The following is a 19,806-nucleotide window of genomic DNA, read 5'->3' on the forward strand; positions in this document are numbered from 1 at the left end:
AAACAAAAATAAAACAATTAATTTATATGTTGGTTATTATATAAATATGTTAAATATATTGTAAAGTATTGAATAATTTATGCGATTTTATTAATAGTTGATCAATAATTTAGTTAATAGTTTAATACTTGTTACTGTATCTTAATTTTAATAAAGTATGTACATATTTCTAAACAGCTTATACATAAAATGTCATTAAAATCGCGACAAATGTCCTGTGTCTCTGGCCTAAGCCCTTAGCAATAAATTTATCCAATGTAAAATTTGTAATATACAAGAATTGTATTTTCCAGAAATCCCGTTTTATTGTCCATATTGTCAATGTTAATGACTTAACCCTTAATTGATATCGTGGGGTAAAAATATTAAAAAAATACTTAAAAACAAAATATCGATATCGTAACTGGCAATATCGACACCAGTTAAGGGTTAAGGTAGGCTCACACATGCCAAATATTTGACAAAGAAGACGTAACCATAAAACTAATTTTTTAGGACAATTCAAAACAAATATTATTGGTCGATTATGGATGGCAACCGAAATTCAGTTGCGTTGTCAGTTGTCTAAATGGTATTTCAGATGGCAACTGAGAGCTATCATTTCTGTTGCCAAACTGACAACCAGAAATTTGTGATTGCCTTCTGGCAACGCAACTGAAGTTCGGGTGCTATCCATAATCGACCCTTTAGTTTTATTTTAGTTTATTCTGTTTGATCTCACGAAACACTTGTAAGAGTAAACAAAGTCAAAACAATTTTTGCAAAATAAAGTGGTTACGCTTTTTTCAGTAAATTTGCCATCAAAAATCTAGATAGTCGTGGTTGCTTATATACAGCTATTTGTTTGACGATTTTCATGAATTTAAATAGCAATCTAATCGGGACTATACTATTGATGTATCAATCATGTATGTAAGTTATTAAGGGTTTCAGTTAGTTGATTTCATCATACCCAAGGACATGGCTATACCGAATCCGCTATCTACAACGATCTACAATATATATACTTTATGGGGTCTGGGTATATAATTTATCCGTACCTTATCTGAGCGCTTCGGAAAACATATTTCAAACAACTTAAACGTCTCACCGTTTTCAACCCTTGCGGAAATGCGAACTTTCGTACAACCATACAACCACTAGCTTAAACTTAAATTTGCATATAATCTAGGTTTAACTGAGCATCATTGGCGACTTAAATCTAAGTAAGAACTGTCAAAACATAACAGCTGAAAAATAAAATAAACTTTTAAAAAGTTAAAGTTTACAAAAAAGTGATGTACCGTGTACATGCTTTTTTATAAAATTTTAAGTATTACAGCTAGTAATCCACTAGTGTGAAACACAATATAGGATAAACTCCGCTTAAATTTGTTTCAAGTTTAACTTAAAAACATGTTAAGCTACGTTTAACTAACAAATAAAAAAACTAGACGAGTATCATTGACGACTTAAACCTAAGATCACAAACAGCTGAAAAATAAAATAAACAATTTAGCAGTTATTTTTTGATTTGCTTTATTAACATCAATATAAGTTTTAATATCTATTTTATATACCTACATTAAATTATTTTTTTCTTTTACAAAGTTAAAATTTACATTGATTAATGCCCGACTAAATTTGTTTCAGGTTTAACTTGACATCGTGTTAAGCTACGTTTAACTAACAAGTAAAAAACTACTATATTTAAGCCAGCTTTTTGCTTGTATTTTAGAAAAATTGGATGATTTTTTATACCAATCTCTTGTGATATACAATTACATGTGTGTAACCAATTTTTTAAAATATAGTTCAATACAGATTACAACTACATATGATATAAGAAATAATATTTAATAAATTTGGAAACAATTTAAAATTTTAGAAGATTTATCACATATTTCCGAAATTCATAACCACCCTAATGTATGTACACAGTTCCTAACTGGACACAACCTAATGAAAATGTTGCTTAAATATGTACAATGAAGAAATTCAACTAGGTATAACTTTTAAAAGAATCTTTCAAAAATAAAATTTCTTCGTTCAGTTAGCTATAAAAAAACAAATAGTTTTTTATATTATGGCATGATAGGTACTACGGATTATTTCACATGCTTATACAAATTTATTATGGACATGTTTTTTTTTAATGGATACTTTTGTTGTAGCATTATCATAAAGTAATTTATAAGAATTTTTGTTTATTGGGAATGCATATAATTTGTTTTCATTTATTTCATATTACAAAATTTGCCTTTATAAAACTATTAATAACACACATTTTTAATATTTTAACCAATTTAATTTTAAATAATTTTTTTAATAGATCTTCTAAAAAAATCACCACTTTAAAGTTATATTTTTAATTTAGTTGTCAACACTGTTAATACTTTGCTTTATTTGCCACCAATAACCACGATTTTTTTTCAATTATTTTTTAAACACACATGCTTATAACATTTAATATTTTTACCTTTGCATAATTTTTTCAACATTTAGCATTTAATTTGTTAAGTAAATACAATATTTTTGGATTATTTTCGGTATTAATTTTGTTTTCACTTTGCTTAAACACAACAACGCGTAGTAGAGTTACGTCAAGAATATACGTTTTATTGTTGCGTTGTCAGGGTTGCTGTGTTTTGGATTTATGCTTGTATGTACAGGGTTAACACAGTTGTTAAATGCACAGTTGGGCATTGTTAATTGTTATGTCTGAGTTGAGTTGAATTTATTTAAATTTATTTTGTTTATATTTAACCACTATCCCACCGTATGGTTAAATAATATTTATTTATTATTATTGTGTTTTTGTAATATTTTAACTCTATCCAACTGTGAGTAGATAAAATATTTAATTTTCAGCCATTTTTCACTATCCAACGGTATGAAAAATAGGCTTTATTTTAAAAATAATCACTTATAAACACTATTTGTTGCTAGCTTGGCTAGTTTAATACTTTTTTTGATATATTTTTATAATTATTATTAAATCTTATTTCTTTTTTGTTTTTCTTTTAATTATTTATATTTAATTTTTAATATATTTTATTCCAGTATTAGCTTGTTGTTGAGTTCACGATGTAAACAAGCTGCGCATTAAATGCAAAATACGAGTACAAGCAGAAAATGAAAAAAATGCATCCCAGCTAGACCACGCTCGAAATGAATATGTGCCTCTGCCTGTCTGTTTTAGGGATGTTTTCTTTACACTTATGACAATGAATGAATTCTTTACTTAAACAAACATATTAATACCATTTTTATTTATTTATATAAGAATCTACAAAATTACTATGCTAAACACATGTACAATTTGAATTTTAGTTAATAATGTAAGTTTATTATTTTATGTTTCAAATTAAATAAAATTTATTTTACAAATACAAATAGCATACAAATGAACAGTGTTTAAATAAATTTATTAAATTTTGTTATTTTTTCTTTTAATTTTGATATTTTATTTTTAAACTACCCTCTTTATGTTTTGTTCCCAAAAAATGTTACAAAAAGGAATTAGCAATAAAATTAAGTGGTTGAAGGAAAATTCTTTAATAAAGAGAACAGTTAAAAAATATATAAAATTCAACAGCTGCCTGTTATTTTGCTACTTTTATCTCGGTTGGAATCAAGGGGCGCGTTTTATGTAACATTCATTAATATTGTTTGCTACATTTCACTTTTCATTTTTCATAACAAAATAATGATCTTTTATTACTTAGTAAAAAATACCCTGTGAAATGAAAAATATCTAAAAAAAAAGTTTTATATTGTAAGGTAATATGACATACAATTTTTGAAACTTTTGATGGATTTTTATTACAATCGAGTAAGTTCGCTCAATTTATCTGGATAATCTTCCAAATAAAAGTCTTTTTTGGAAATGTTTTTTAAAGTAGAAATATTTACAAAAATTCTAGCAGACTGCTAGTTTAATAAGTAAATAGAAATATATATTAATAAATACTATAAAAATACAAAATTCTTAAGATTTTTTTGGATTTAATTAATATTTAATCCAACAAAAATATTATATTATTCAATAGTTAAATTTATAAACATAAATACAAAATTCTTAAGATTTTGTTTGATGAATTAATATTTGATCCAAAAAAATGTTCTATTATTCAATAGTTAAATTTATTAATATTTCCAAAACCAGTATTATCAAAATATGAATATTTCCTTATTTAATTTTATTTGAAATACATTGTTATTTTGTAGTACAAATTTTGAAAAAATATAATAAGACTACAATTATTATTAAGTTTTATTTGAAAATTTATATTTAATGTCAATTCGCATAGATTTCTATATAATTCTGTTCGTAATATTATAATAATATTTGATTATTTAATGTAAACTGTAATTTAACCAACACTTTGAAACTATTCATTTAAATTTTTCTTTAAACATAAACGAATAAATTTTTAAAAACAAATGATTAATTACATGTATGTAATTCTATTTCGTCCCTTAATTGTAGATATTTTGAACTAACGAAACAAGCATGAAATTATTTCATTCTTCACTTATATGTAAATTTTCATGTTTGGTTAAATACAAACGAAAATTCGAAAATATTCGAGCAGTTACAAGAATAATAAAACAAAACCCGTAAAGTGTGATTCTTTGTCAAAAATAATGAATAAAAAAAGCAACAACTATTCAAATTGTCGTTCGTCTTTAATACAATTTACTAATAATGGTACACAACCTTAAAAACAATAATAAACTTTATTATTTGAAAAAAAAAATCCCTAAATTGTATGCGACCGTCTGCTGATGGTTGATTATTTCTACCATTCTGCTGCGCTGCTTCTGGCATTATTTACTCAGGTATTAGGATTACACACATACCTAACAGAAATAATTCATACACACACATATAGACATACAGACAGACGGACTATATCCCAAAAAAGAAGAAGCAACATTTGTATACCTGAGTTGTTCGAAAACATCAACCAAAAAATACAAAACAAGCAAGTTTTCCCAGGCAAAAATAAAATGTTCTTTATTCTGAATGTACAGCATGAAAATAATATTTATAGTTTGTATAGATAGTAATCAGGTACCTGGCTTAAGAATGGTTTTCATTTCAAACATTTTGTATTTTGAATGTGAAACGTTTTAAAATGTTTTAAAAATAAAAGAAACAATGTGTTGCCAACTATTAACTAAGTATGTATGAATTCATAAATATTTTGTTTAAAATAAATATAGAATTTTTTTGTAATATAAAAGTTCCAAAAGTTGACTTTACTCAATTTAAAAAAATCGAGAGTCACGTATTGTAAAAACTCAATATTTGGAAGTAATTGTTTAAAAGATTAAAAATTCTTAAAAATTATTTCCAGTGAGGTTATCAATAATCTAAAATTGGAAGTTAGTTCTCGAACTGATAAAACACTCGAAGGATAAAACACTAAAAATAAGTAAATTTATTTAAAAAAATTTTGAGTAAATTTTCTACTTATTTAGGAAATAAAAATCACTGGTTTAAATCTATTTTACACTTTTTTTGTCACTTTCCAATGTTATCAAACTTAAACACAAATTTTGACAGTTGGGCTGGTGATCAGCTGGGCTAACGAGAACACCTTATTAAATAAGGTCTTGGAATAGTTTTACAAGGTCTTCCTCCCAAGATGTATTAACCAAGTGGCAGCGTAACTACAACAATTACAACATACAAGAACAACAGCCATTTTTATCTTCTAAAATGTCAAAAAAATCACAAAATTTTTAAAAATTTCTTCCATTGAGGTTATCAATGATCTAAAATTGGAAGTTAGTTCTCGAACTGATAAAACACTCGAAGGATAAAACACTAAAAATAAGTAAATTTATTTAAAAAAATTTTGAGTAAATTTTCTACTTATTTAGGAAATAAAAATCACTGGCAACACTGCTTTTAATATAGATTTGTTAGAAACATGTTGTCGTAAACATGTTTATCAGTTTTGTTGATAAAGTATGCACACAACATTTCATAGAGTTGCCCAGCAACATGTTGCGGTATGAAATGTTTCAAAGAAGAATATTTCTGGGCAACTTACTTGTGTTGGGCATGCAATAACGAATGATAAAGCAAATAAAATAAGTATTTTGAAAATATTAATGGAAAATGTTACAAAATAAAAAGTAGATTTTATAAAATAATATTAAAAAAGGTAAACATTAAAAAATCGAGAATTTGAAGTATCAAATATTCATTGGAATATTTGGATGATACAATAACGAATGATAATGCAAATAAAATTAGTTTTTTAAAAATATTAATGGAAAATGTTACAAAATAAAAATAAATTATAAAATATTATTAAAAAAGGTAATCATTAAAAAAATTGAGAATTTGTCTAATTAATGGACATTTTAGAAAGATAGATGAGGAAAGAATCCAAGGTAAAGATCCCTCAGAAGAAATACAAACAACATTTTTAATATTTATATCCAAATATTCATTGTATTATTTAAAACCATTTTCTTGTGTTTGTGTGTTTCTATGAAAATTAGTTATTTCTTTATATTTGCTTTAAATATTTTTGTGTGTATTTGTATGATTTGTACAATTTTACATTTTGAAAACAATGCTTACTACACTAACAGAAAAAATCGCATTGTCTAATAAACTTGACATCATTAAAAAGTCATTCACATTTAAAGAAAAAGCTAAAAACAAAATGCAAATATAAAAAGAAATATGTATAAAAACACTACAATAAAATACATTTGTATAAACAAAACTTATGTTTTCATTTTAAAAAGGTTTTTAATATAAAATAAAAAATGTTATAATTTCTATATAATTAAGTTTTAAACATACATAGATTAATTAAGATTTGTTAATGTGAACACTTAAAGAAAAATAGGTATCGTACAAAGTAGTTAAGAAAACCAAAATCAGTTTTCTTTTGCTTAGAATACGAACAAAATCTTTCTTTCGATATTGTGGAACAGGCTATTAATTTTGTTTTAAATAAGAGGAAGGTGAAAAGTTATTTTAAATAATAAATAAAATATTGATTAAAAAAGAAAACCGTTTTAATCTGCCTTAATATATTTTTGAATAGTATGTTTTGAATTGTTCTAATGCATTAATTTCTAGAGTCCGATCGAAACCGGCAAAAAAAATAGTATTCGGCCTAATCCGAAACAAACCGAAAGTTTTAAAATGTACTATTAATTTCCAAACATTATTTTTAGTTTTGATAAATTGCAGGTGCCCTGCACACAATTTACATTATGGACTACCTCGATTTGTTAACCTATTTCCAACAATTTGTTCACCTAATTTTTTTTTTTGGGTATTTCGTAAATTTTTTACACACATGTTTCATATTTTGCATTATTTTTTACTTTTTAATCTGTTTTACACTTTTTTTAATTTTGTCACTTTCCAATGTTATCAAACTTAAACACAAATTTTGACAGTTGGGCTGGTGATCAGCTGGGCTAACGAGAACACCTTATTAAATAAGGTCTTGGAATAGTTTTACAAGGTCTTTCTCCCAAGATGTATTAACCAAGTGGCAGCGTAACTACAACAATTACAACATACAAGAACAACAGCCATTTTTATCTTCTAAAATGTCAAAAAAAATCACAAAAACAAACTTTTTAAAATGAAATAGTTTTTTTTGGCGGTGACAAAACATCCTTTTTTTAAATATAATATAATCTTTTTACTCTCATAACAAATTTAAAAAATTTTGTAAACAAGTTTTTGACATTTCAGAAGGTAAACATGAGTAGAGCCAAAACAATCAGCTGGCGTTACGCTGCCATCTGATTAAATATGTCTTGCTTCCTCCCGATTTTTTTTTATAATTTGTGAAACTGTTGATTAATTAATTGGATATGTATCACAGATAATTCTTTTCTTTAATCCAGCTTTAAAATCGTTTATTATGTATTTGGGTTTTTAAATTTTCTCAAATCTTGACTCTAGCGATTTACACTAATTGTTTAAAAAAAGAAATGATCAAAATAACATATTTCTACATATTCATTTTGTTGTAGTATTCTTTCTTGTGGAAGTTTACATTGTATTGTAATTTTTTTAATTAAACGCTATAAAAATATCCTCAAATTCTTAATATTCTATTCTAAAAAATAAGCAAACTTCAACAAATTAAAAGGAATCTACTTTAATAGGTTTTCTTAAAATTTATTTGTAACATTTTAACAAAATATCTTTAAATTTTTGTTGGCAAATTTATAGCATTTCATAGGATTTAAATTACTGGTTATAAATACAAACAACAATACATTTATACAGTTAAATATCAATATATACAAATGTATATAGATTTTTCATATTCCTGAATGTATCAAAGTGTGTGTTTGAGTAAATCCATACATACATACATATGTACATATATTTGAGCATTCCAATTTATGTATGCATATGTATATGGGTACAAATAAAAAAAAATCCTCAATTTTCATAAAAATTTTCCAGACATGCGCGCTTTTTCCCACATCACAATGATGATAATGATGATGATGTACGAGTAGTAGCTACATATTTAGCTGCTGCTGCTGCTGTTATTGCTAGTTACTGCTGTTGCTGCAATTACTGTTTTGTTGCCCAGTAATTTAATGCAAAAAATCAATTCAGCTAAATGAAGAAAAACTCCTAGAATACGAGTATGAAGTAATATGTGGCAACCAACAACTGACACATGTCCATATGTCAGTCAGATGGGGAGGGAATAGCATTATTCATGCAAACAACTGGAAATTTGCTGTTCATTCATACCAAGCAGCAGGCGGGTGTAAGTACTGGTGTAGGGGGGCTGGCTACATCCCGATAACCATAACAACATACATTTGTTGCTTTAGTTTCTCCCTTTTTGGCGTCATAAATAGAACGTATGTACATATTTATGTATATATACGAAAATAAAATGAAATGAATAATAAAAAAAACTAGGAAAACTGGGAGTACAATTTTTGCTGGAATGTGTAATGATATTGTATATTGTTCTGTTTTTGCAGCACAACCTGGGTATATAGAGCCCAAAAATATCTAGGCAGAAGTAAAACTGCATTACTGTTAAATACACATCCAAACATACATATGTGTATGTATACAGTTAAAATACAACTAAAAACAACTATTTATACATACAATTCCGAATTTTATATAAAAAGCAAAAAATTAAACACATAAATATATGAATGCTTACATAAAAAAACGCTTATTTATGCACTTTTGTATGTATAAGCGAGTATTTATTTTTAAATGACTCACTAATTAAAGTGGCAACTCCTTTTTGTTATACTTTCATGTGGGACCCCTGTCTGAATTGCTGAAACACTGAGAGAAATTATAAAATAAAAAGCTATTAATAAACAATTCATCTTATAGTTTAATCAAATGGTTTAAGAAAATCACAATTAAAATTATTGCGAGGATTATTTTAGTGCAATTCAGTGACCACTGATTATTTGACTCACTAATTAATGTGATAACTCCTTTCATGTGGCACCTTTGTGTAAACTGCTAAAACACGGAGAGAAATTTAACCCAGAAAATGGCTAAAATAAGTATTATAGTGCCTAATTTTATAGTTAAACCAAATAATTTAAGAAAAATATCAATAAAAATGATTGTGCTGAATGTTTTAGTAATATTTCGGGGTCCACTGATTTGCTGAATTGCAACAAACTTATTACGAATCCGCTATAGACCCGGTTCGGGTCGATTTTTTAACTATTTTTGATATATATCTGGATTGCTGGTCATTAATATAGACAATATGGATATCAAATGATAGATATTTCAAATACCTTTGCAACGCCGTATATAAATAAGGTTATAGTAAGTCGGACCTACAAAAGTCAAATTCGGAAAAAAATGTAACCTAAATTTTTTTTCACCGAAAAAATGTTTTTGTTATAAATTTTTTTAATAATAAATTTAAAAAAAAAAAATTTGAAATTTTTTTTAAATTTAAAATAAATTTTAAAATTTTTTTGCCATAAAATTTAAAAAAATAAAAAATTTCGAAAAAAAAATTTAATTTTGTTTCCCAAAAATATTTAAATTTTGTATAAGCACTGCCGAATATAGCTCTCTTACTTGTTTTATTTGTATAAATGAAAATTATTTTTAAGTGTTATTCGTATTGTTCAGATTATTTATTAACTATATTTGATTTCTGCGAGATACACTTATGATCGCGAACGAGTCACATTTTAATGTAAAATTGTGATTATTAGATCCATTTTATTTATCAAAAAACGTAAACTGCAAGTAAAAAAACCTTATTTGTTGTTAATAGAAATATTTATAAGCCTATGGCAATACCTGATCAATTTTTGCCATGATAAACGTCAAAATGGTTCTCAAGATAATGAAATTATCAGCTATAGACTCAATTTATTAATATTATTGCTTCGTTATGAACATTTTTATTTCCGGTAACGTTGGACTTTTCTATGGAAATGCTCAAATATGTTTGGAATAGTTTTCCAAACAAAAGTTTCCATTGTATTGTCACTCACTTTATATATAAATATGAAGCCATTACGTTGATGGAAATATGTATTGATATAAGAGTAATTTTGTTTACAGTTGATAAAATAACTAAAAAAAATATAATTAATTAAAAAAACTTTAGTATATCAATGTGTAATGAATTCCAATTTATTAAAAGAAGGGATATCAATGTATAGTGAATGCCAATTTATAAAAAGAAGGAAATCCGTTACATACAACGTACAACTCTACAATACGATGAGAATAGAACAATTTTGTTTACAATTTTCCAGCTGAGGTCGTCGTAATATGGTGTGATCCAACAGAGATAACAATTAAACAACTCTAAGAAAAATACCCGCGTATTTACTAAAACTTTTGTTAGTGATTCTAATATATCGTTATTTTAAAACTATAGTCAAATTTAATGAATTTCACATCCTTTAAGGTATGTATTATTATTATTATTTTTTATCCTTTAGGTTATTTTTAGGCTCATCTTACTCGTTAGGATTAAGCCTCCTTCCTATCCTCCTCACCCCCGTGTGGAAAAAAAAAATACCACAACAAAATAAGATTCTTTTCATCAAACCTCATCATTGTCTAACTACTACTCGAAAAATTATTTTATTTTTTTTTTTGGTTTTATCTTCTTCATTGCCTTTAATTTGGTTTTGTTTTGTGCTACATCGACATTAGTTTATCTCACGTATTGTGTCTGTCTGTCTTTCTTTTTTATTTAATTTCGTTCGACTTCCTTCTCTTTCCATCAAACGGATGCAGCAGCTTCAGTCAGTTCAGTGTTGTCTTCAGATTTTTGCAAAAACTGTTCAATTTTCTTGCCATTGTGTTTGGAATTGAGTCTCACAAAGTTTGTTAAATGATTGGTTGGTTTCTTTCTAGGTTTTCTTTTTTCGTAGCGTCTTTGGCAAATACGTGACTCATCATCAAGGAAGGATAATTGTAGCGTTTGTAGAATTTCTATATTTACGTTCGACAATAGATGAATAAAATATGCACACAAAGGACTAGTAATTGTTTTAGGTATTTGATTAGAAGGACGAATAAAGAAGGAGGAGGTGTGTAAAACACAAAAGAAATGTAAAGACAATGATGGTATTTGATAAGTTCCCGAAAGGAATTCTCTTCTTTATAAAAAGGATTTTATATTCCTACATTACATTTGAGTTAAATTAAGATATTGAAGGCAATGTTAGTGATGATTGTTAAGAAAAAAGTCAGTATTCTATATTCAGCAGTCCCATGTCCCATGTCCCAGTTATATTTCAATGCAAAACGGACTAACCAATGTATGTCCTGCTGCTTAAATCTTGCCTCAGTGTCTAAATATTACAAAACAATTTGTCGAAATTTACTAAAACTTAAGCTTTTCTAACCTGTCACATCTCGTAAAGGCTTGATAACTTTTAACCTCAAAAACTTTAAATGATCTTTAATAAATTATAATAAACCCTAAGCATTATAGTTTAATGGAAATTACTCCTATACCATCAAAGTGCAATGTAATTCAAAGTACAAACAATTGTGTGTGCTCCCATAGAAAAAACCAAGAAACCCACTACAAAATGATATTATAAGAGACTTTCATTCAAATACTCTGTGTAAAATAGAGGAAGCGGCAGAGATCTATCGTAAGGCTTTATGTAAAAAGGATTATAACCCAAACACTCACCCAATTCAATTACTAGTTACATAATGAAAATTCTGTAATAGAAAATGATGATGATGATGATGGTGGCGATGAAACACATGTGTATGTTTGTGCTATAGTGGGGAAGCTATAAATGAAAATTGACACCCTCTTGGTGCAAAGAATGGGGGTGGGGGGCAGAGACGGAGTGACAGAAGGGACAGAAGGTTTTAGCAAAGTTAAAGGAATTTAAGGATTTATGGTTGAGTTTCTTTCTTGTCTTTTTTTATTTCTACTTTATGTTCAATATAATATAAAAAGATTAAATAAAAAAGTTCATTCTGTAATAATCTTTAATATAACAGGGCAGCCATGTCATTTACTTTTGTAGTATTTGCTAATAATAGTTAGAAAAATGAAAGGAATACGTTTTTTTTCTAATGACATGTTTTAAAAACATGAAGAAAAAATGCAATTATGTAGATAAAACTTGTTTTATAAGAATATATTTAACATAAATCTATTAAAATAATCAAAGGTTCAAAAGTATCAATTCACCAAACCGTTAAAAAATTTATAACGAATTAATTCATAGGCTTAATTCCTTTGCAATTCAAATGTTTCGAATTCATTCCTTTGAGAATTCATTCATAATGAATTCAATTCAATTTATCTGACGTTTGCTAAAAATTATTAAATATTCATGAACTAATACCGATTATTCGAGTAACCGTTATAATTTTTTCAAGTATCCTATCAATATTAACATTGTTTACATAATTTTTTGCTTGCAATTATGATAATTATTTTACATTTACTAAGAAATAGAAAAATATTCATGAACTAATATCGATTACTCGAGTAACCGTTATCATTTCATCAAGTAACCTATCATTATTAATCTTTTATACATAATTTTTTGCCTGCATTTATGACATTCATCTCATATTTACTAAAAATTTTAAAATATTTTTGAACTAATACCGATTACTCGAGTAACCTTTATCATTTTTTAAAGTAGCCTATAAACATTAAATTTTTTTACATAATTTTTTGCCTACAACTATGATATTTATCTCACATTTGCTAAAAATGTTAAAATATTCATGAAATAATATCGATTACTCAAGTAACCGTAATGATTTTTTCAAGTAACCTATCAATATTAACATTTTTTACATATTTTTTTGCCTACTTATCGTATTTATTTCACGTTTGCTAAAAATATTCATGAACTAATACCGATTACTCGAGTAACCGTTATAATTTGTTCAAGTAACCTATCAATTTTAACCATTTTCAGATAATTTTTTGCCTACATATTTACTAAAAATGGTACAATATTCATAAACTAATACCGATTACTTTTGTGATCGATTTATTATTTTCAAGTAACCGATTTTTAAAGTTAAGTAACCAATTTAATTTACCAAATATTTACATCTACTTAAAATTTTTATTAAAAATTAGCTGGAAAATTTATCTGACTAATCGAGTAACCTAATTTTTTACAAGTAACCGATTATTAGGAACGAGTAACCAATTTTATTTTGTTTTTAAATTTATTTTGATTTAATATTAGTATTTAAATATGAGTTTTTTTCAAATTTGCTGGAAAATATATGTCCGATTACTCGAATAACCGATATAGATGAGGAGTATATAAGATTCGGCACAATCAAATATATAATTTTAACTAGTCTTAAAGCAGAATGTTATAAGGCGAGAATTATATTAGATCTTTATTAAAAATTCTCTGCAAAATTTATCTGACTAATCGAGTAATCGATTTAATTTGTTTACAAGTAACCGATTATTAGAAACGAGTAAGAAATTTATTTTTGTTTTTAAATTAATTTTGGTTTAATATTTGTATTTAATTGATTTTTTTTTTCAAATTTGCTGGAATTTATATGTGCGATTACTCGAGTAACCTATTTAGGTGAGGGTGTATATATTCGAATATATAACATTAACTTGCCTTAAAGCAGAATGTTATAAGCCGAGAATTATATTAGATTATTTTATATATATTAGATGAATAGACAAGAAAATTAAATGAAAATTAACATTTATATTTAATTAAGTGACTGATTTAGAAACATGAAAAGAAAACAATTTTCAAATTATTGTATGAAAATCACAGTTTTTAAATTATTTTTGATGGTTTTTTCATACAAAAATTTTAAAATTGTTTCTGAATCAGGACCTAAAGACTTTCAAATTAAAAAAATATTTTCATTAGATTTTAATTGTAATACAAACTATTTTTCCCCATTTGATAATAATTGAATACCTTTTAAAAACGGTTTTAAATTATTATCAAGTGTGTGTCTGTCTTTTGGTAATATGTTTGCTGCCTGGATTCAATTTTAAGCTAAAAATGCTACATTTATTACGGTTTTTTATTTCTCTGCTGAACTATTGTTATTTTAAACTTTCGACCTCAATTAAAGAAGTGCTGCAGCAAAAATATTTCTGAATTAATATCTTGCATTTTAAGCAAAAAGATACTCAGAAAAAAAAGAGAAAAAAGCGCTCAATTTGGCAGGACAATAACCAGAGACAACAAACAATATACACACACACACAAGCACATACACATACATTTATATAAATAATACAAGGAAGAAAGTTGGGGTGAGGTAAAAAGGTTATACATTTATTGTATATATATTAGAAGGTGTTTGTTTGAAATCTTTTCAACACCCACTCACAGAGATTTCATAATTGAAGTAAAAAGGCTCGTCACAACTACAACATCATACAAACAATGGGCCTCGAGTGAAGTGCAAACCCTGTGAAAAGGAACTCAATAGATTGCAGCTAAAGCGCAGGCGCCTAAATACCTACTACATAAAACATTAAGTTATAGCTCGCTCACTGGCTCTCTTTATATACTTTGCCCAGGTTTATTTTGGTTTGATTGTGCTCTCAATAACAAATTCCATTAAATATTTTCTATGTACATATAACAAGAATGTATGTATTATATAAATAACAACAATAGCAAAAAAAAATAATATATTTTATATTATATACAACAAATCTATGGTTTTTTTGTGACTGCTAGAGCAAAAACTCAGAGAAAAAATATAGAATATAAATTAAAATCAACCATTTCTTTTTTATATCCTGCCATTATCATTTTGTGTGTATGTGGCTGCTACAAATACATACAAACACATATTGGATAAAATTTTATTGTCTACAAGATAATATTTACTTGTGTATGTGTGTGTTTTGTAAGTGTGTGTGTTGGTTAATCTAACTGGATATAAAAATTCGTATTCTCAATTTGTTATTTTAATGTTGTTGTAGTGTTAGTAGTAGTAGTATTGGTGTATATTGGTGTGCAAGTGCGTATTTGTATGTGTGTTAAATTGTTTTCATTTTTTTTTTTTATTTAGAAATGAGGTCGTAGAAACGGAAAATGAAAGCATTTTGTCGCCATTTTGTATTGAAATTTTCTAAAAATTTTTAGAGAATTTCTTATTTTTAAATTCTGCATTGTAAGTAAGTGTTGTACATTAGTTAGAGCCCCATAATGATATTGACTATGACGATGATTAGATGAGTTGAAAACTCTCTAAAGTGCATAAAAGGTATTTGGGAAAAAAGCTATGCTTTTATTACGACAATAATATATGTATGTATCTGCAAAAGATGGATTTTTTTTGTAACAAAAATTCCATTATATAAAAGGTATTGAGGCATATTACATTATGATTTTAGGGATAATGGAATTTTTTATAAAAATACGCAGTTATAGAAGAATATATTTTGAGTAGTTAATTAAATTCTTTTATAAGAGTTGATTACAAAAAAATACTTATTTTATTGGAAGACACATTTTTTAAAAATTCATTATTAAAATAAAAACATATTGAACATTTTTTAAGTTATTAAAATAAATTAAGTCGCAAATAATTATGTATTTATAGAGTAACCGATTAATTACAAATGAGATTACTCGAGTAACCAATTACATTTTTGGCAAGTAAATGATTATTAAAAACGATTTACATTTAATTACAATTTGCAGAAAAAGTTTACTGGAAAAGGTACCTGTTTACTTAGGTAACCAATTAAATTATTGCCAAGTAACCGATTTATTTCATTTTTTTTCGTGTAATTATGCAATGCTTTCACTAGGACACAAATTGAAGAATTTGGGAAAAAATTTCAAAAATAATTACATATAGGGTAATCGATTAATTACAAATGAGTAACCGCTTTATTTTACATAACTTTTAGCCTACAATTATGATATTTAATTTTAATTTGCTAAAAATTAAAAAAAAAATATGAACTAATACCGATTACTCGATATTATTTTTGACAAGTAACCGATTTTATTCATATTTTAGAATAAACCGATTACATTTTTGTAACCGATTACATTCTAGGCAAGTCAGCGATTTACATTTAATTAAAATTTTCAGAAAAATTTTTCTGGAAAAAAGTATCTGATTACTCGGGTAACCGATTTAATTATTGGCAAGTTACCGATATATTTTACATTATTTTCATGTAAAATTGACAAAAATTTAAGAATTTAAAAAAAAAATTTCGAAAATAGTAATTACATACTTATTCCGTAATCGATTAATTACAAATGAGTAACCGCTTTGTTTTAAATAACTTTTTGCCCACAATTATGATATTTATTTTAAATTTGCTAAAAAATGTATAAAAAAATTATGAACTAATACCGATTACTAGAGTAATAGATTTTATTTATGAAAAGTAACCGATTAACATTTTGATTACAATTATGTTATTTATTTAAAAAAAAAATTTTTAAATTAATCGATTTTATTTTTCACAAGTAACCGATTTTATTCAAATTTCTTTTAGATGTAAAAATCTAATAAATATTTTAGTATAAAAAATTAAAAAGTTTTTTGTAAAAAGATAAAGATTTACAAGATAACTGCTTAATTATAATTGAGTAACCACTTTGGTTTCCATTATTTTTTGTCTAGAATTATTGTTTTTATTTCAAATTAGCTGAAAATTTAACCATTTTCATGAACTAATATCAATTACTCGAGTAACCGATTAAATTTTCGAAAAGTAACCTCTTTGGTTTCCTTTATGTATTGTCTAGAATAAATATTTTTATTTCAAATTAGCTGAAAATTTAACCATTTGTATGAACTAATATCAATTACTCGAGTAACCGATTAAATTTTCGACAAGTAACCGCTTTGATTTCCATTATTTTTAGCCTACATTTACTGTATTTTTTTAAAATTACAAGAAAATATAAAAATTTTCCAAAACTAATATCAATTATTCGAGTAACCGATTCAGTTGTAGCCAAGTAAGCGATTCCCTTTACATAGCATGTATGTGAATCATTAAAAGAAACTAAATATTTAACTACAAATGTTAAATTTAAACAAATTTACTCTTTTAGAAGCTGGTAAACACTCAATTTTAACTAGTTGTATTTAATTATGATAATTCGTGTAGATTTGTGCGTCACTAATGCTAAAATGTTACATTGGTTACAAAAATGTATGGATGGCATCACTGCATTAGCAAACGTTTGACATAAAGCAGTGATGCCAAATATACAATTTTAAACGCTAGACTTTTATTATTTAATACTAAATTTGACACTTTTCATATATTTTCGTTATATTTGAATCGGAACTGGAAAAAAAACTAAATTAAAATATCCAAAATGTCATTTCAAATTTTTAATGAAAAATTAAAACGTCAATAGTGAAATATGCGTGGTTAAAACGAAAATATAATAAATATGTTATTATGTAGGCAATAATTAAAAAATTAACAATAACGTTTGTTGATTTTCAGAAAATTTTTACTTAACAATATTTTTCAATGATTTTTCTCTTTTTATTTATTTTTCGCTGGAACAAATACATAAGAACAACTTTATCTTTTATGAATACTGTTGGCATTGCTGCTGCTCTATACTCTGTATAGTAAATGCTCTTAAGTATATATTTACGTATTCAACAGCAAAGTGCAATGAATGTCCTTCACATTTACGTCGGTACATAGAACATGATGGCTGGCAGCAGAAGCTGCAGCAGCAGCAGCCATATTTAAATGTTATTTCTGGGAATAAAGTTTTCACTTGAAAAAAATAAATAAAAATGAAATGAGTGCAAAACTGGGTATTGTAGTTTATTGTAATGGCAAACGATTTGTAAGCTAAGTTATTAGTTTGAAATTTAAAAAAAGGAATAATAAATGAACTGAAAAATCCTTAGAAGAAGGTTATAGATAATAGTCGTAATAGTTAATATTAGAAGAATGCTAAAATTGGTTCCGGAAAGAAGCAGGACTGAGAGAATGCGAACATTCGTAAATGCAGCAAATTTGTACATCACTGACGCTTTTTACATTTGATTAGGAAAAATATGAGGCATCACTGTCAATTATTTACATAAAAAAATACGTTTGAAGTAAAGCAGTGATGCCAAATATGCTTCTTCGAAAGCCTTACTGTTATTAAACAATTATTATTATTTAAGACACTATTAAATAAAAAAAACTAAAGGTCAATTCGGGAAGCTTAATTATTTTCATAAAATACTTCTTATCAGTGTGAAAAAAACTCTGCTCATTCCAATGGTTTTCTGTAATATTTTTGTATGTCAGTTAATTTAATTAGTATTGATTTTTGGATCAATAAATTCCTCAGGCAAAGGTTTTAATGTATAAATAAATAAAAAACGCACAGTACCTAACGAAAGAAACACAAAATTCAACAACAATTCAAAATATATTCGAATAGTTTCATAGCTTTGAAGCATTTAATATGGACAGTTCTATATGAAAATAAAACTAATAACTATTCTTTGATTGATTGACTGATTTCAAAACTACTGAGTAATTGTTCCTATAAATGAAGACTTATGATTAATATTAATTGCTTGATAAATATAAATAATTACAAATAACTCATACGTCATGGTAGTATTTCCTTAAATTTAAATTTTGTAGACGATTCCGCTCATATTTTATTGCAAAGTATTAATGTTATGCAACATTAACGCAGTCACAAAAATCTGACGTATATTTCTATAGACTCCATAGTTTTGTATCCTCTACGCAGTTCTCTATGAACTTCAAAATGTAAAACTATTCATTGATTGATTTGGTTACCTGGACAAAGGTTTCAAAACTTTTGCATTCGTGATCCTATTGATGCAGACGTATGATTAATATTTATTGTTTGTTGAGTATAAATAATTAAAAATAACTCATACGTCAGGTAGTATTTCCTTTTAAATGAAATTTTCTCTCTTTCTCTGTACTTTTATACGAATATTTTTTGTGTGTTTGTTTGAATTTTTAATTAAAATTTTAAATGTGTTTTTGAATTAAATATTTAAATTTTAATACGATTATTTTTCATACATTCACATAAATAATTCATTAAAATATTCTGTAATTTATTAAAATTTCATTTCCCTACCCTTAACTTAATTTATTATTGATTGCTTTATATGTACAATGATTGAATGTATGCAAATTGTACCAACACACAAATAGAGAGAGAGAGAGAGGGAGTAAGAGAGGAGTCCGTATAAGGATAATTTATTATTTAGTGACAGTTGTCGACAATGTTTGTTTATTTTTTACTATATCCATATATTTTTTATTTATATAGTTATTAATATTATAAAAAGAA

At 26.0% G+C, this 19,806-nt stretch overlaps 1 protein-coding gene across 3 annotated transcripts in view; it reads right to left on the reverse strand.

The window, feature by feature from the left end:
- spen (split ends) overlaps positions 1 to 19,806 on the reverse strand; it is a 136,122-nt gene that overhangs the window by 20,869 nt on the left and 95,447 nt on the right. The gene's annotated exons all lie outside the window — the stretch shown is intronic.

This window comes from Calliphora vicina, chromosome 2 (assembly GCF_958450345.1).
Source record: "Calliphora vicina chromosome 2, idCalVici1.1, whole genome shotgun sequence".
Lineage (NCBI taxonomy): Eukaryota > Metazoa > Arthropoda > Insecta > Diptera > Calliphoridae > Calliphora > Calliphora vicina.